The 15,180-nt window shown below is 39.0% G+C and overlaps 1 long non-coding RNA gene across 2 annotated transcripts in view; it reads left to right on the forward strand.

Moving 5' to 3' along the window:
• The first annotated feature begins 5,352 nt into the window (after window positions 1-5,352).
• LOC138743997 (uncharacterized) overlaps window positions 5,353-15,180 on the forward strand; it is a 31,150-nt gene continuing 21,322 nt past the window's right edge. For both annotated transcript variants that reach the window (XR_011345177.1, XR_011345178.1), the window contains exons 1-3: window positions 5,353-5,426; window positions 8,178-8,260; window positions 12,395-12,537. This is a non-coding gene — a long non-coding RNA (uncharacterized lncRNA). The remainder of the gene's footprint in view (window positions 5,427-8,177; window positions 8,261-12,394; window positions 12,538-15,180) is intronic.

The following is a 15,180-nucleotide window of genomic DNA, read 5'->3' on the forward strand; positions in this document are numbered from 1 at the left end:
TATATATTGAGCAAATTCCAAAATTCTGAGTATATCTGACACTTTATCCTTGCATACCTCCCTGCCAGATCTATTATTTCCTCCTCCATTTTGATTGGTACATTTTTGTTAACTAGTATGGCTACACCTCTAGCTTTTGAATTATAGGATGCTGCTATTACGTGTCCTACCCAATCTCTCTTATTTGTTATGTTCCACTTCAGTTAGATGCGTTTCCTGCACAAATGCTATATCTATTTTTTCCTTCTTCAATAAATTTAGTAGCCTCTTCCTTTTAATTTGGTTATGTATTCCATTAATGTTTATAGTCATAGTTCAACATGGCCATCTTATATCTTTCATACACCTCTTTTCCACCTCTTTGCCACCTTCATCCCCCCCTTTCCCCATTTTCATCTCTTAGTTTTCTCTTATTACACTTAATGTACGACAACACATTTAAGAAATAAAGTACCCCCGCAGTTCCCACATCCACTAATATCTTAACCCCAAAAGATCCCCCCTCCTCTCTGAGTTGCCCCATATCCCCTGCCGGGCAACCACAACTCTCCTTTTCATTTGGATTGCGATCTGGTTTACAGTGTCAACTGATTTTGCAGTGATGGTTATTCCCCCTCCACCCAGCCCTCTACAGAAAACATTTTTTTAACACATATAACAAAGCTCTCTTTTTTCCCCTTACTCCCTTCCTTCCCTTCTCTTTTCCCTCTTCAGTTCTTTACATATACATTGTTTTTACATCTTTATATATACTTTATCGCCATTCTTCATTCTTGTTACATCTCTTCATCTTTTCACCTGTCCTGCAAACATTCTGCGAATTCTTGCGCTTTCTCTGAATCCGAGAACAGTGTTTTGCTCCCCAGGTATAAATATTTTAAGCACGGCTGGATGCCTTAACATGAATTTGTAATCTTTTTTCCATAAAATTGATTTCGCTGTATTAAACTCTTTCTTCCTCTTTAAGAGTTCAAAACTTGTCTGGGTGAAAAAAATTTTTGACCCTTGTATTCCAATGGTTTATTATCTTCTCTAACTTTATTCCTTGCCCATTCCAGTATATTTTCTCTTGTCATCTATCTTAAAAATTTTACTAAGATAGATCTTGGTTTTTGATGTGCCTGTGCTTTCAGAGCTAGTGTTCTGTGTTCGCTTTCTATTTCCATTTCTTCCTGCATTTCTGTCATTCCCAGGACCTTCGGGATCCATCTTTTTATAAATTCCTTCATGTCTGTGCCTTCTTCACCCTCCTTCAGGCCCACTATTTTTATATTGTTTCGCCTACTATAATTTTACATCATATCAATTTTCTGAGATAACAACTCTTGTATCTCTTTAATTTTTTTGTCACTTTCTTCCAATTTTTCTCTTGTCATTTACTTCTATTTCTACAGCCATTTCCCATTCTCCCACATTCTCTACTCTTTTCCCTATTTCTGTCATTACCAATTCTAACTTATGCATTTTATCTTCTGTTCTTTTCATTTTCCTTTTAATTGCATTAAATTCTAATGATGACCATTCTTTTAGTGATCTCATTTGTTCTTCTTCAAAAAAACTTTATCTATATTCTGTTTATCAGTTTTACCTTTTATTTCGCTTTGTCCATCAGTTTTACTTTCTATTTCGCTGTGATCTTGATCTTCTTCTCCTTTTTCTTCTGTGTATGTACCTGTGTTTCTGTCTTCTTCTCTTCTTTGTGTCTGTGTCTTTTTTGTTTTTCCTGAGGAGCTGCTTGTATCTCTTTGTTGGGCTTCTTCTTGCTGGGCCTCTTATTGCTGGTCCTCCCTTTCTGGGCTGCTCGTCTGTTGTGCTTCCTGACGTTGATCTTCTTGTCGGTCATCCCTCCGTCTATCTCCTATGTCTGTTTCATCGCTCCCTCTTCTGCTGCCTTCCTCGTTCTCCAGCCGAGCGCCCTGGTGTCTGGCGTCTTTCAGCTGTTCACGCTGTGGCAGCCCACTCCTCTGCTGAGCCCCCCTCCAGCCAGCTTCCTCTTTCTCCTTTGATTGCGCACTGTGCATGAACGATTCCTCACTCATGTGCAGTTGCGCACTTTTGTTTGGCTCCGAGAGCCATTTTTGCAGTCCACCGGCTGGTGAGTTGCGACTCCGCAGGGCAGGCACTGACCTCGAGGGCAGGGCACTCCTTGCCACCACATTGCCCTGTTCATTCTTGCAGGTAAGGCCTTCTTCTTTCTTCTCTGCCGATTTCTCTACTTTTTTTCCTTTTTTTTTTCTTTCTCTTTCTTAGAACCCATCTTCTTTCTCTTCTCTGTATCTTTATCTTCTATTTCTTATATTTTATTTTTGTTATGCTTTGCTTTTTCCTATTTTCCTGGAGAGGGCTGGTTTTCCCAACCAGCCACTGCTCCATCACATGACTCCTCCTAGACCATTATGAAACTTGAATGTAATTGTGGAAATTACCAAGTTTAATGCCTATTCTTTACTTTTTCTTGATTTCTTCATGAGATGTGAATATATCTGGCAAATCCAGTCTCAGTTATCCATCTTAATTTGGGTTCAACTGAGGAAGGAATTAAGATTTTACCATACTGGTGGATCTGGAATCACATACAGGCCAGACTGGGTTAGGATGGCCAATCTCCCACTTGAATGGTGCAAATAAATGTGTTCGCATGGTAGTTCCATGGCTATGATGAATAGAGTAACTGTTTTAATTGCACAATTTATTTATTAACTTGAATTTAAGTTCCCCAGTTGTCAAGAGGAATTTGACATTGTCTCTGAATCAAGGATCAAGGCTGGTTGGCCATTGTATCTCGGATCGTATTTTCCTGACTATTAACTTACAAAGTATTTGACTGGACATGAAATAACTCTATGTTTGCACTTCTTCTGACCTGTCAAAGATTGCTTTGAGTACGTATTGTTTGCTGGTTTTATTGAAAGCACAAAAAAGCTTTTTAAGATCAAAATACTAATTCATGAAGTATTATCAAACGTTACAGTTTTTTTTATAACATTAGGACAGCGTTTAGCCCATTGTGGCTTCACCAGCTCTCAAATCTCTCCCAACAAGTCAATTTCTCCCACTTACTTTTCCTCTAACATGTCAACTTCACCCCGATTCTTCCTTGACCCACTTCCGCTAGTGGTAATTTTCAGCCAACTATCAACCAGACATACTGGATTGGTCAGTTAAATGGGTGCAATTGTACAGGTTTAATGGGGTGGAAGGGACTTCCCCTGCTTCATAAACATTAAAATTTTACAGATGTGGGAGTAAATGGGAACACCCTAGGGGAACCCACACAATCACAGGGAGAACATAATAAATACTAAACCATTTAGAACTGAGATGAGGAGGAATTTCTTTACCTAGAGGGCGGTGAATCTGTGGAATTCATTGCCACAGAGAGGCAGGTTCATTGAATGTATTTAAGAGGGAATTAGATATATTTCTTCAGTATAAAGGAATTAGGGGTTACGGAGAGAAGGTGGGGACGGGGTACTGAACTTTAAGATCAGCCATGATCTCATTGAATGGCGGAGCAGGCTTGAAGGGCTGAATGACTTACTCCTGCTCCTATCTTCTATGTTTCTATGTTTCTATTTCATGGGAAGGCAAGGTTGAATCCAGGTTATTGGTGCTGTGAGGCAGCAAGGTTAATTGCTCTAAAACTGCACTCTGCATGGTCTCTCATGTTGTTGAGATGGCTTTCAACAATTTGAAGTGTCTTATTTACAATTCAATATAAATTGCCTCTATATAAAGAGAAAAAAAAACATGTTCAGAATCTAGGACTTTCATTTTTCAAAAAAAAATCTCTTAGTCTTTGATGACTGTACAAGAGGCTTCTTTCTGCTCATAGAATATCACCCCACTGCTGTGATCTGGAAAGTAAAGCTTTGAAACCAAATGAGTTAAACATCCTTGAACAGCTCCCCAGATACGCTTCTGCCTTCATTTGAAGTGATGTCTAGCTTCTTTGAAAAAAAGACTCTTAATCGAAGCACCAGCCTTGCAAACATGTTATTAAGTGATTTTTATCTTTGAGATTAGATACAACGTGAACTGCTGGACTATTGGCATTTAGATGGGTTTTGATTCTTATAACACTCGACTTGAATATCAAATAGATCATCCCGTGAATGTCCCTAAGTGACCATTATCAGCTCCAAACTACTGCATGCAGGCATTGTTTCACAGATGGAAGCAAGCTCAGTGACAATTGCCATTTAAAGTTAATTTTGTGATTTCATGCTCTGGTGTAGGGTGGGTGGCCTTGTGATGGAGTTGTTGGCACGCTATGAGTTTTTTGCATTAAAAACTGGCAGTGAGCCATGCACATTTTCATGTTAGAGTTCCAATAATATACCCTCTGTGGTTGAGTTCCCAGCCAAGAAAGCAAAGTGTGAGAATCAACCCTGTAATTACTTTGATCAGCCACAACCTCACGTGCAAATTGTTGTAGTGCAGTCATTCTCCACCTTTTTCGGTCTAAAGCCCACCTGGTTTCTGGTCTAACATGCCGATGAAAATTTTTATACTTTATATCCAATTTTAGAGGAGAAATATATCATGTGTCTTACCTTATAAACAGGAGTCTGGACTGAAATGAAGAACAACAAGCAGTAAGAAGACAGAAAACACACACTTTTGAATCAGTCTGAATCTGTCTTGTGTGGAGGTCTGATAGGAACTGTGATTGAGTGCCAAGCTGGTTATAGTGAGAGACGGCCAGATGACCCCACTGACCCCAACCCCCCCCCCACCCACCCAAGGTCAGCCAGGAGGACCAAGACCTGACTGTAGACCCACCCTGATCTCAGTGGGTTGGGAAGTCTCCATGGCCCACATGAGAACATGCTGTGGCCCACCAGTGGGCCACAGACCATTGGTTGGGAACCACTGTTGTAGCGGGTCCAGAGTTTACACTTTTAGTTCAAACGCAGGGTCTCAACATCATTTGAATTCCAATTTAAATTTGGAACAATTAACTTGACTAAAAGTCAATTTGCAAACACAAATATTATAATGTGAATCAGTAAAAATGAAAAGTAATAGGTGAATGGAGAGTTGATTGTGTTGATGACCGAAGAAAGGCATTGTTTGCCATCCAAGAAAGGAAAACCTTGTTACATGTTGTGTCTGTCACCTGCTTGGCTGACTTGTAGCTTCTGTATACCACACTTGAAATATATATATGATGCACATTGGCTGATGCATACAGTGTAACAAATTAATAGATGTAGCGACTTGCTGGAAACTTAATCGAACCAGCTCGGGAGGTTCCAAGTGTCGACTTGATGTCACAAAGTGATGACGTCATTTGGAATGCGCAGGGTTTTAAAAAGCTGCGTGTGACTGTTTGAGTAAGCGACTTTTACTGAACTTCAACTCGACTAAGTCTGATCATTTCCTAGTTCTTCATTTCGCGCTGCGACCCAGTTGCCACACAGGTATTTTATTTCAGACAGGGGCAATGCATTTCTGTTGTGGTCACTTAATAGAGAAAAGGAGTCTTATGTAAAAAATAATCAAACTACATCTACATGAACAATAATTATGAAAATTAAATTAATAGGTTTGAATTTATTGTGCTATTACGTTATTATTCAATGATCGACCTCTGTAAACAATTTGGTTCTGTGGATTAACTAAATTACATGCAAGGTATTACATTTTGGTAAGTCAAAACAGAATAGGTGTTCTGTTTTGGAGTTGTTGGCATAGAGAGAGCTTGAGGGTGCAAGTACATAATTCCCTGAAAGTGGAGTGATGAAGAAGTCATTTGGCATACTTGCCTTCATTGAGTACAGGGGTTTGGATGTTACATGGCAGATAAGATGACACTTGAAGCACCCAAAAAAGGGGTCATCCTATAGGCCAGATACAAAAACAGTGGCCTTAAAATTCTACTCAAAATACCTCTTGATTGGTTCCATAGCCCACCTAGACCCCACCCTATAACACACTTTTAAGCTATATTAAAAAATAGCTGTGGTAGTGTACACAATTTTTATTTTCACTAAAATCCATTACCAATGTGGTGTTAAAGCAATAAAAGAATTGTAAAATTTTAAGAAAAAACACATCACACACATTTAACATCCTTGAAAATCACAGGCTTCATTGTCTGAGGTAAAGAACTCGGCGAGCACATCCAGAGTCTCACTGTTTACACTGGCATTATTTGGGTCTCAGTTTGAATCTGGCTTCAGCTTCGTCGTCAGTGTCCAACAATAAATAATCTTCCGTACCATCCATTGCACTAGTGATAACGCACTTATTGAAAGATTTTTATTACAGTCTCTACTTTCATTTTATCCTGGTTAAGACAGTAGCTCGCAATAGATTGAATCATGAATTGCTTGGTGACGGTGCTTCACCCACCTACCGTCTACGCCCACCAGCTCAGTCAACACATGTATGGTACTGGTATGTCTGGAGGTCATCTTATACCACCGATATGAGCTAAAACCATGAAATTCAGACTAAAATTGGGGTCCTGTTTTATCTGAAGGTCACTTTATCCACTGAAATATACGGTAGAAGATGATGGTAAAGCCACGTTTGCAGTTCTACCTGCCTTGTTCCAGGAAGGATGTGGTGTAAAAGCAATAAAAGAATTGTAAAATAAAAAAAACACATCACACACATTTAACATCCTTGAAAATCACTAGCTTCATTGTCTGAGGTAAAGAACTCGGCGAGCACATCCAGAGTCTCATTAGCATCATTTGGGTGCAAAAATTATTTACATGGAGATGAGCTGCTCAGAGGACTTGAAGAGGCTGGATAGGCAAGGATTATTTTTTCTTGAAGACTGAGAGACTGAAGATTGACCTTATTGGAGGTAACAAAATCAGAAAAGTAATAGATAAAGTGATTAATCACAGACTTTTTTTTCCTGGGTAGTAGAATCTAAAGAGGACATACGTTTAAGATGATAGGGGCGGTGTTGGGAGGGGGAGGTAAAGAAGGGATGTGAGGGGCACAGGATGAGATAGAGGAAAGTACATGAATAGCATTTACAGGACATTTGGACAGGGACTTGGATAGCATGGAGGTCATTCAGTAATAGAGGGCTGACATTCACTTCTTTATCTCCCCACCATATCTGGGAACACCATTTATTTAGGCACTTAAGAATATTTCGTAGTGACCCTACTGATAATCTACCTGGACTTTTCATCAATAAAAGCCCATTCCCAGTTGTTGTGCTCTAAATTTACTGGCTCCAAATGCAAAATGCAATTTCTACCCGTGGTCTGTATTCACCTATGCTAGTCTTGACATCCCAGCAGCAATGATGCTTAGGTGGTGCAGTGGCCCTAGAAAATGCCTGATGTACAGGCAAAGCTGGAGCAAACTTTGTCTTTATCAAAGGCATCAAAAAACTCTAAGAAGTTTAAGAGACATTGAGGGGAATAACAAATCATTAAAATTGAACTAAATACAGCAAAACTGCAAAATACAGCAAAATGGGGATTGGTACATGCCAGATAAGTAAATTTGCTGGTTGCTTGAGAGTGTTGCACGATTGGTGAACTAACCATTAGGGAGTGTCAATTTTAAACTTACTTATTTTTTGCCTATTTATTTTCAGTGATTTTTCTGCTGGTTGCTTGAATTCTGGATAATGTGATAAGATGAAAAAGCAAAAATTTTAAATAAATGAAAAGTTATTCATTAAAGTACGTTGAAAAAATATTACAGTGAAATAATTCATTAAATACTTGCCTCCTTATTTGTTTCAGATTCTTTGCCAGGTTTGATCTGGTTATAATCTCTTACTTGTGCATTTGGCAGACTGTGCATGCAAATTTAAGATTTACCAAAGCTTTAGAGGTTCAAAGAAAACAGTTTTGATTGGAGTCATCACCTCTAGCCAACTAGATCCTCTCTTATGTCCAAAAAGCTGGAGGATTTAGAAAAAATTAATTAGTATTTTATTTAGAATGAAGAAACTATAAAGTCTGTGTTGTGAGTGTGATCCAATCACTGAGGGTTTCCAGTTTCTCTATTGAAAGCCAAGCAATGCTGCAGGTGTTAAAAATAAAATTACTGGGACGGCCAGACTGGAATTAAATGGCTGCACTAACAAATAAGTATTCAGATTTCCAAAGTTTGAAACTTATTTTCAAATCCCAGCAAAAAGAACTGCCGCTCTGCTTCTGTTTCCTAAAATCAAATTTCATCTACTCCAGGCTGAAGAACATTCTGGACTGAGGATTTTTCAATATCATCAGGACCTAAACTTTTTGGAGAATCACTTTCATTTAAACATCAAGTAGGAAGATTTTTTTTCTCTCTCTCCTGTTCAGTTTACTGCTTCTCTCTACGGTTATATTATCACTTGGAAAAACTGTGACATGTGAAGCATATCTATCAATAACATCATGGTTTCTTTTAAACAATGGATAACTTTACAAGTTGCATTGAATACCAGCATGGTGGAAGTTCACAAAGGATGATTTATGAGCTTTGATTTATCAGTGTGGTGATATGTAATTACACCACTTGGTCACCAGGGGTCAGCCCGGTGACCTTGTATATATAAAGCCATCCAGAGCTACAGTCTAGCCTTCCAGGTTTGTCTTGCAGAGAGACAAAACCTCTTAGTGTACATATTAGTTTATTAAAGTTGTCTTATACTTGCACTGCTGTTGTGGTTATTGTCAGTACAATTTAATAAACTAATACGTACACTAAGAGGTCTTGTCTCTCTGCAACACAAACCTGGAAGGCTAGACTGTAGCTCTGGACGGCTTTATATCCAAGGTCACCGGGATGACCCCTGGTGACCTAATGGTGTAATTACATATCAGGAGGGAAAAAAAGGCCTCGGTGAAACCAGGAGCAAAATGACGGAAATGATCATGAAGCCAGAACTAGAAGAGTACAGGTTATCTTGGAGGTTTGGAGGGTTGGAAGTGAATGCAGAGATGCAGAGTGGAAAGACTGATGGTTATCCAGCACCGTAGAAGTAATGCAGAGACTTTTAAAATCACATTGCTTTCAGCCTGGACCTCATTTAGGTCGGCAAGCACACGGTAGATGGTTGAATGAGATACAGAAGGTAGAATATCAGCATTCAAAAGACATTTCATCCAATATCTGGATATGCACTAAATACAGCTAAATGGGACTAGCCGAGAATGTCAACTTGGTTGACATGGACAAGTTGGGCCAAAGGGCCTATTCCCTGCAATATGACTATGAATTTAAGCCATGTTCAAATTGATATAGGTTGAATGAAGGAGCTTTGATATGAATTGACTATGTGATTAGAAGCTTATGATATGGTCCATGTATAAAGGCAAATGTTAGGATCAATCTGGTGAGTTAACTAGTGAAGGATCTTTGATCTGAAACATTATTTCTTTCTCCAAGGATGCTGAGTATCTCCATCATTTTCTGATTTTATAAAATTTCCTACTTCCATCATTTGTCACCTTAATTGTCATTTCCTGTCAGTTTTTTTTAATGGGAGTTCAGCAGCTGAGATCCCATTATCAATCAGTTCAGGACAAAAGACTCACTGCATAAGCTAAAATCAGTCACAGATAAAACATCTCCTCACCCTTATTTTTCACCAAACAATAATATTCAAGTTATGAATGATGATGGATGCCAAAGAAGGTAAGTAATGATTTGTTTCCACAAGATGGTTCAATTTGTTGCAGTGTTAAAACAACCTCCTGTACATCAATTAGTTTTGTGTTCCCTTTACACAATTACATGACTACTCTCTCGACATATTGAAGACAAGTAGTAACCAATTCGTTCCATTGAAATAAGGATAAGGATTACACAAGGCACCGCATTAGCCAGTGCTATGAATTCAATAGCTGTCAAAAAATATTGATTGTGATATGCTCTGTAAATGTTTCTTGGCCTTCTTCGCTCGAACAATTCAGCTTCTTGGTTTAATAAAATATTCATAGGTTGAGCTGGGCAGAAGTTCAACACTATGTTCCTTTTCCAAGATAAAACATTACTGTCACCTTTTGGATTTTTCATGAAAGGATTTGCTAAGAACTCAATTTGAAATCTTTACTCATAATACGTAGTCAGTGATTGGAATAGCCTTTTGCTTATTGCTGAATAAATTATTATTGTTAGCTATTTTTGGGGAAAATGACTTCACAACCAAATTAAACACATCCTGCAATAAGTTTACAAAGCACTGGAGACTTTGCATGGATTTGGTTTTGTTGAAATGCAGCCAAGTAGTCAATCTGCACGTAACCAAGGTCATAAGTGGCAGTAAAAAGGCAATCAGTTTCTTTGTTTATCGACGGAGAGTCAGAAAGAGGTTTTGGCAAGCAGGAATGTCTTTAAATAATGCCAAGCTACCTGTAACATGGAGCTGATCAGGTTGTCATGCAGACTGTCAGTTTAACAAAAATAAAAAGAGCTGGAAAAAATTGACAGGTCTATCAGCCTCCACGGAGGGAATAGATGTAAGACTTTCAGTTAAATCATCTCCATGGAGCAAGGGTGAGACCAATTTTTAAGTAGGCCCACGTGCACTATACCACAGGTACAATTATTTTATTTAACTTAAACAGCTAAAAGTATACAGCAAACCTGAACAGACAAATCTTTAAATCAATTTGATGATAATCCATGATGCAATTCATGAAGCTATTTCAGATCTCAGCACCTCCTTCTGCACCAGATATCTTATGGGATTACTTGTTTATCTCTACTGAAATCCAACTTCCCTATCAACTGTTGGATATCAAGATTATATTTCTGGCAAATGCTTTTATTAACACATTTTGATGTGTCTCCAGCAAAGGGCATATGTGGATGTTCTAATGCTGAACTTTAAGAAACAATTGCAATAAAATTAAATGAAACAAGAAAGTCTGCAGATGCTGTGATTGTAGTGAATACACAAAAGTGCTGGAGAAACTCAGCAGGTCCATCAATGTCCAAAGATATATAACCAACGTTTCAGGCTTGAACCCTTCGTCAAGGGGCGAGCGAAAGCAGGCTGGCGTCTGAATAAAAAGGTGGGGGGAGGAGCACAGACCAACAGCCAAGAGGCTAGAGGTTGTCATAACAAGGGGGTAGGAGAGAAAGGCTGAGGATTGTTCTGGGGATTGGCGGCAGCTCTCTGAATGCGGAGCTGGAAGAAAGGAGACGGAGGGGTAGATAATGAGAGGGAGGGGTAAAACAGCAAGAATGGAGACATGAGGATTGGGAAAGGGAATCTCAAGGGTCATCTACTACTTCTGGTGCCACAGTTGTTGCCTCCTCTTCATCGGAGAGACTGGATGCAGTCTGGGAGATTTCTTTATTGAGCATCTTCACTCTGTCCACTGCAATAGCGGGGATCTCCCAGTGGCAAACAATTTAAATTTCCTGCCCCATTCCCATGCTGACATTTCATATTTTTTATACAATATTTTTATTAACATTGAAATTTCACATCCAAAAATACAGAGTATATATGGATATATGTTAAAATTCAAAAAGATACATTACACTTAAATCATGTCACTTCCTCCAAGGTACTCCACATTTTAATCGAATTATATTGTACAGATAGTCCTCAACCTACGACCTACGCAAGTTGCGTCCACTACATGTGACCCAAATTTTTTTTAAAGTACCGTACATTTGCTGAGATTCTTCATTAAAGGTACATTTATTGAAATTTTACTTTTGAAAAATTGCTTTAATACCTCGTTAAGGCATGCAAACCCGACTTATGACCAATCCCTCGGTCCCAATTATGTTCGTAAATTGAAGACTACCTGTACTATTTTACTATAATTTTTAAAAATCTAAGCCAACTACCAAGAAATAAGCTGTTTGGCCCCCAAAAAAGGAAAAAAATACAGTATTCTATCGGGATGATAAATTACTTCAACGGTCAACCTTTCTACCTTCATAAGAAGTGAAAGATTATAAAACCAACATGTCTATTCACGGTCTCATGTGCTGCCATACAGAGACCTCCTGCAAATTAGAGAAACAAAACCTTATATTCCATCTGGGCACCCTCCAAGCAGATGGCATTAACATCGATTTCTCTGGTTTCTTTTAACCCTTCCCCACCCTGACCATCACTCTCCTTCCCTAAGCCTCTGTCCTCCAACTCTGCATTCACAGAGGTACTCCCTTCCCTGGATCAATTCCCTCCCTCACCCCTAATCATGTCCACCTATTGCCTCTTAGCTGCTGCCCTGTGTTCCTCTACCTGCCTTTTCTCCCCTCCTACTTTTCACCTTATATTCAGGTGCCTGTTTGTTTTTTTTAACAAGGGCTCAGGTCTAAAACCTTAGTTTATATAACTTTGCCTCCTATGGACTGATGGACTTGATGAGTTTCTCCAGGGCTTTTACACAATAAACATATAGAGTTTTTTGTTAGATTTTGTTGAAGTTTTATTTTATTTTTTGTAAAGGTACAGTGTTTAAAATCATCCTTAATGTCGACTGTTGATGGTTGGTCTGGTGCTTCATATCCTAGTAGGAGCATAATTTTCTGCAGGAACATTGAGGAAAATCTATTGAACAACTTGCTTTCATTTCTCTTCACCAAATGCTGGTAAGTGTGTGCACCCACTGCTTTTCTCATTTACACCAATTTTCCAGTGTTAGACAGATAGACAAGAGCTGACATAGTGGAAGCAGGAGAATGATTGGAACACATTATGTGAATATTTGTCTCCATAACTTCTCTTCCTTTCCCCACTCCCCTTTCAGCACTAGGGTGAGGCAGGAGTCACAAGGTATTACATTATAAGGTCTATAGGACAGGCTTTTAGCCCTGACAATTCCAATGCTAGTGTTTTCGGTCACACGAATCATTTACCACACTTACTCTTGAAATCCCATTTACATGTTTTATTATTTCTTCATGTTTTGGATGTTTACCTTAAATGTTAATTTAAAAGAAAAGCCGATGCTGGAAATGGTCGCAAAAACGAGGGGTCTTCCTGCTGTCTGACACAGGAAATGTCATTGTAACGATTCTCCCTGAGACACCTTGTCCCAGTCTTGAAAGACTTTTCCCAGACTCACAATCCCTCTCATCGGAAGATATAATTTCTGCAATCACCATCATGTGACAAATCCAAGAAGAAATGGAGAAACACATGTCTATTTCTCCACCTCGCATGTCTCTGGCTCAATTAGCTAAGAGGGACAATGGGCCATCTTCTGAAATGCGGCTGTCCCCAGGAATTTCTACTTCAGCCACAATGTGACAAGCAAATGTGATTGTAATTAATAGATCCACCATATCCCTCTATTAATAACATCAGGGATTATGAATCAACAATGAGAAATGGAGGGACTCAGCAGATCAAGCAGGATCCAGGAAGAGAAATGGATATTCAATGTTGGAAATAGTCTAAAGGTGCACATACTATTGTAACAGAGTATACAGATATGTTTTGGGGAGATAAATTTGGAAAGATTTGTTAGAGTAGGTCACATACAAACATTTTAAAACAGATCTTATTTAAAATACTGGAGCTCTGTCCCATGCTAGACATGTCGGGGCCAACAGTCTTTGCAAGAGCTTTGGAGACTGCCCAGGAGACTTCACTAATGGATTGTTGTTTACAAAAAGGCAACAGGTGAAAGATCTTCTTGGACCCGCAGATTGTCTGGAGGAGAACTTGCTGTTCATTACCCATAATCCCCCATGCAGCTGGAACCGCTCGCCCCATATGTTTGACCTCACGGCGACGGGTGGCGCTACTGCACCACTGCCCCACCTCCATCAACTCTGGAGGACGGCTCCCTATGCCGCTCTCCATATAAGCAATGCTGGATCAGCCTTATAGGTCTTGTTCATAAAAAGTTAGTCCACCTTTTATTTCCACTTGATGTGCAGGCTCCATAAATAGGGCTTATCTCTTTCCACTCAATCTGCTGTATGTCTATGCCACAGGTCCAATTTGTGGAATAGATCTCCAGTGCTGGATTGCCAATCTTTTCCCAGAATCTATTTCTCCTTCCTCAGTACTGCAGCCATCAGAAAAAGTCCTGTTACATTCCACCAGGAATATCACTTTCTCCCTAATACACTGGAGTTAAAATGCACACCACATTGGGGGGACATGATAATAGCCATAAAAATCCAAATCTGGGATAAACAACGAAAAGTTATATCAAGATTGTGCAGTGCATAAATGATTAAAAATAGTAATGGATTTTAGGAAGGCCACACAAGAAAAAGCATACTGAGTGGTTGAGTTTATTTCTGAAAGAGTTGAATGAAAGTAGGTTAGATAAAGCTGTCATACATTGTTTAGATCACAATTAGAGGATTGTGAACAATTATTATCACCATGTTGCTAAGAAGGTATAGAAGAAATACTGCTGGTTGCCTTTGAGTTTCTAAAAGGAGGATACTAAAAGGTCATGATGAAAAGGTGCCTGCAGAAGAGATTGTGGGCTGAGAGGATGGTGGGATGTGAGAAAGGGGATTAACTAAGAATATATCAATCTTGGCAATGGATCCTATGAGAATTGTTGAAAAATTTACCATGATCTCCTATTCGGAAATGAGACAGGACAAGTGACAGAAGTATGTGTAGGGAAAATTTTGGGTCCAACGATCATAATGCCATTAGTTTCAAGTTAATTATGGAGAAGAATAGATCTAGGTTCAGGTTGAGATTCTAAATTGGAGAAAGACCAATTTTGAGGAAATGAGAAAGGATCTAGAATGCGTGGATTTGGGATAAATTGTTTTCGGGCAAGGATGTGCGAGGATCAAAGGCAAGTTTAGAAGGAAGAGGGAACCTTAGTTTTAGAGGGAAATTGGGGATCTGGTTCAAAAGAAGAGAGAGGTGTATAACAGGTATAGACAGCATGGAGCAAATGAGGTACTTGAGGAGTATTAAAAAATGCAAGAAAAACATAAGAAAGAATTCAGGAAGGCTAAAATAAGATGAGGTTGCTTTGGCAGACAATTTGAAGGAAATTTCTAAGGGTCTCTATGGGTACATTAAAAGCAAAAGGATAATATGGGACAAAATTGTTCTCCTTGAAGATCAGAGTGGCCAGCTTTGTATGTAGCCAAAAGAGATAGGAGAGGTCTTAAATATATATATTTTTTCATCTATATTCACTCAGGAAAAGGGCACAGAGTCATGGGAATTAAGGAAAACAAGCAGTGAGGTCATGGAACCTATACAACAGAGGTCCTCAACCATTTTCTTTCCACTCACATGCC

This window comes from Narcine bancroftii, chromosome 10, assembly GCF_036971445.1.
Source record: "Narcine bancroftii isolate sNarBan1 chromosome 10, sNarBan1.hap1, whole genome shotgun sequence".
NCBI lineage: Eukaryota > Metazoa > Chordata > Chondrichthyes > Torpediniformes > Narcinidae > Narcine > Narcine bancroftii.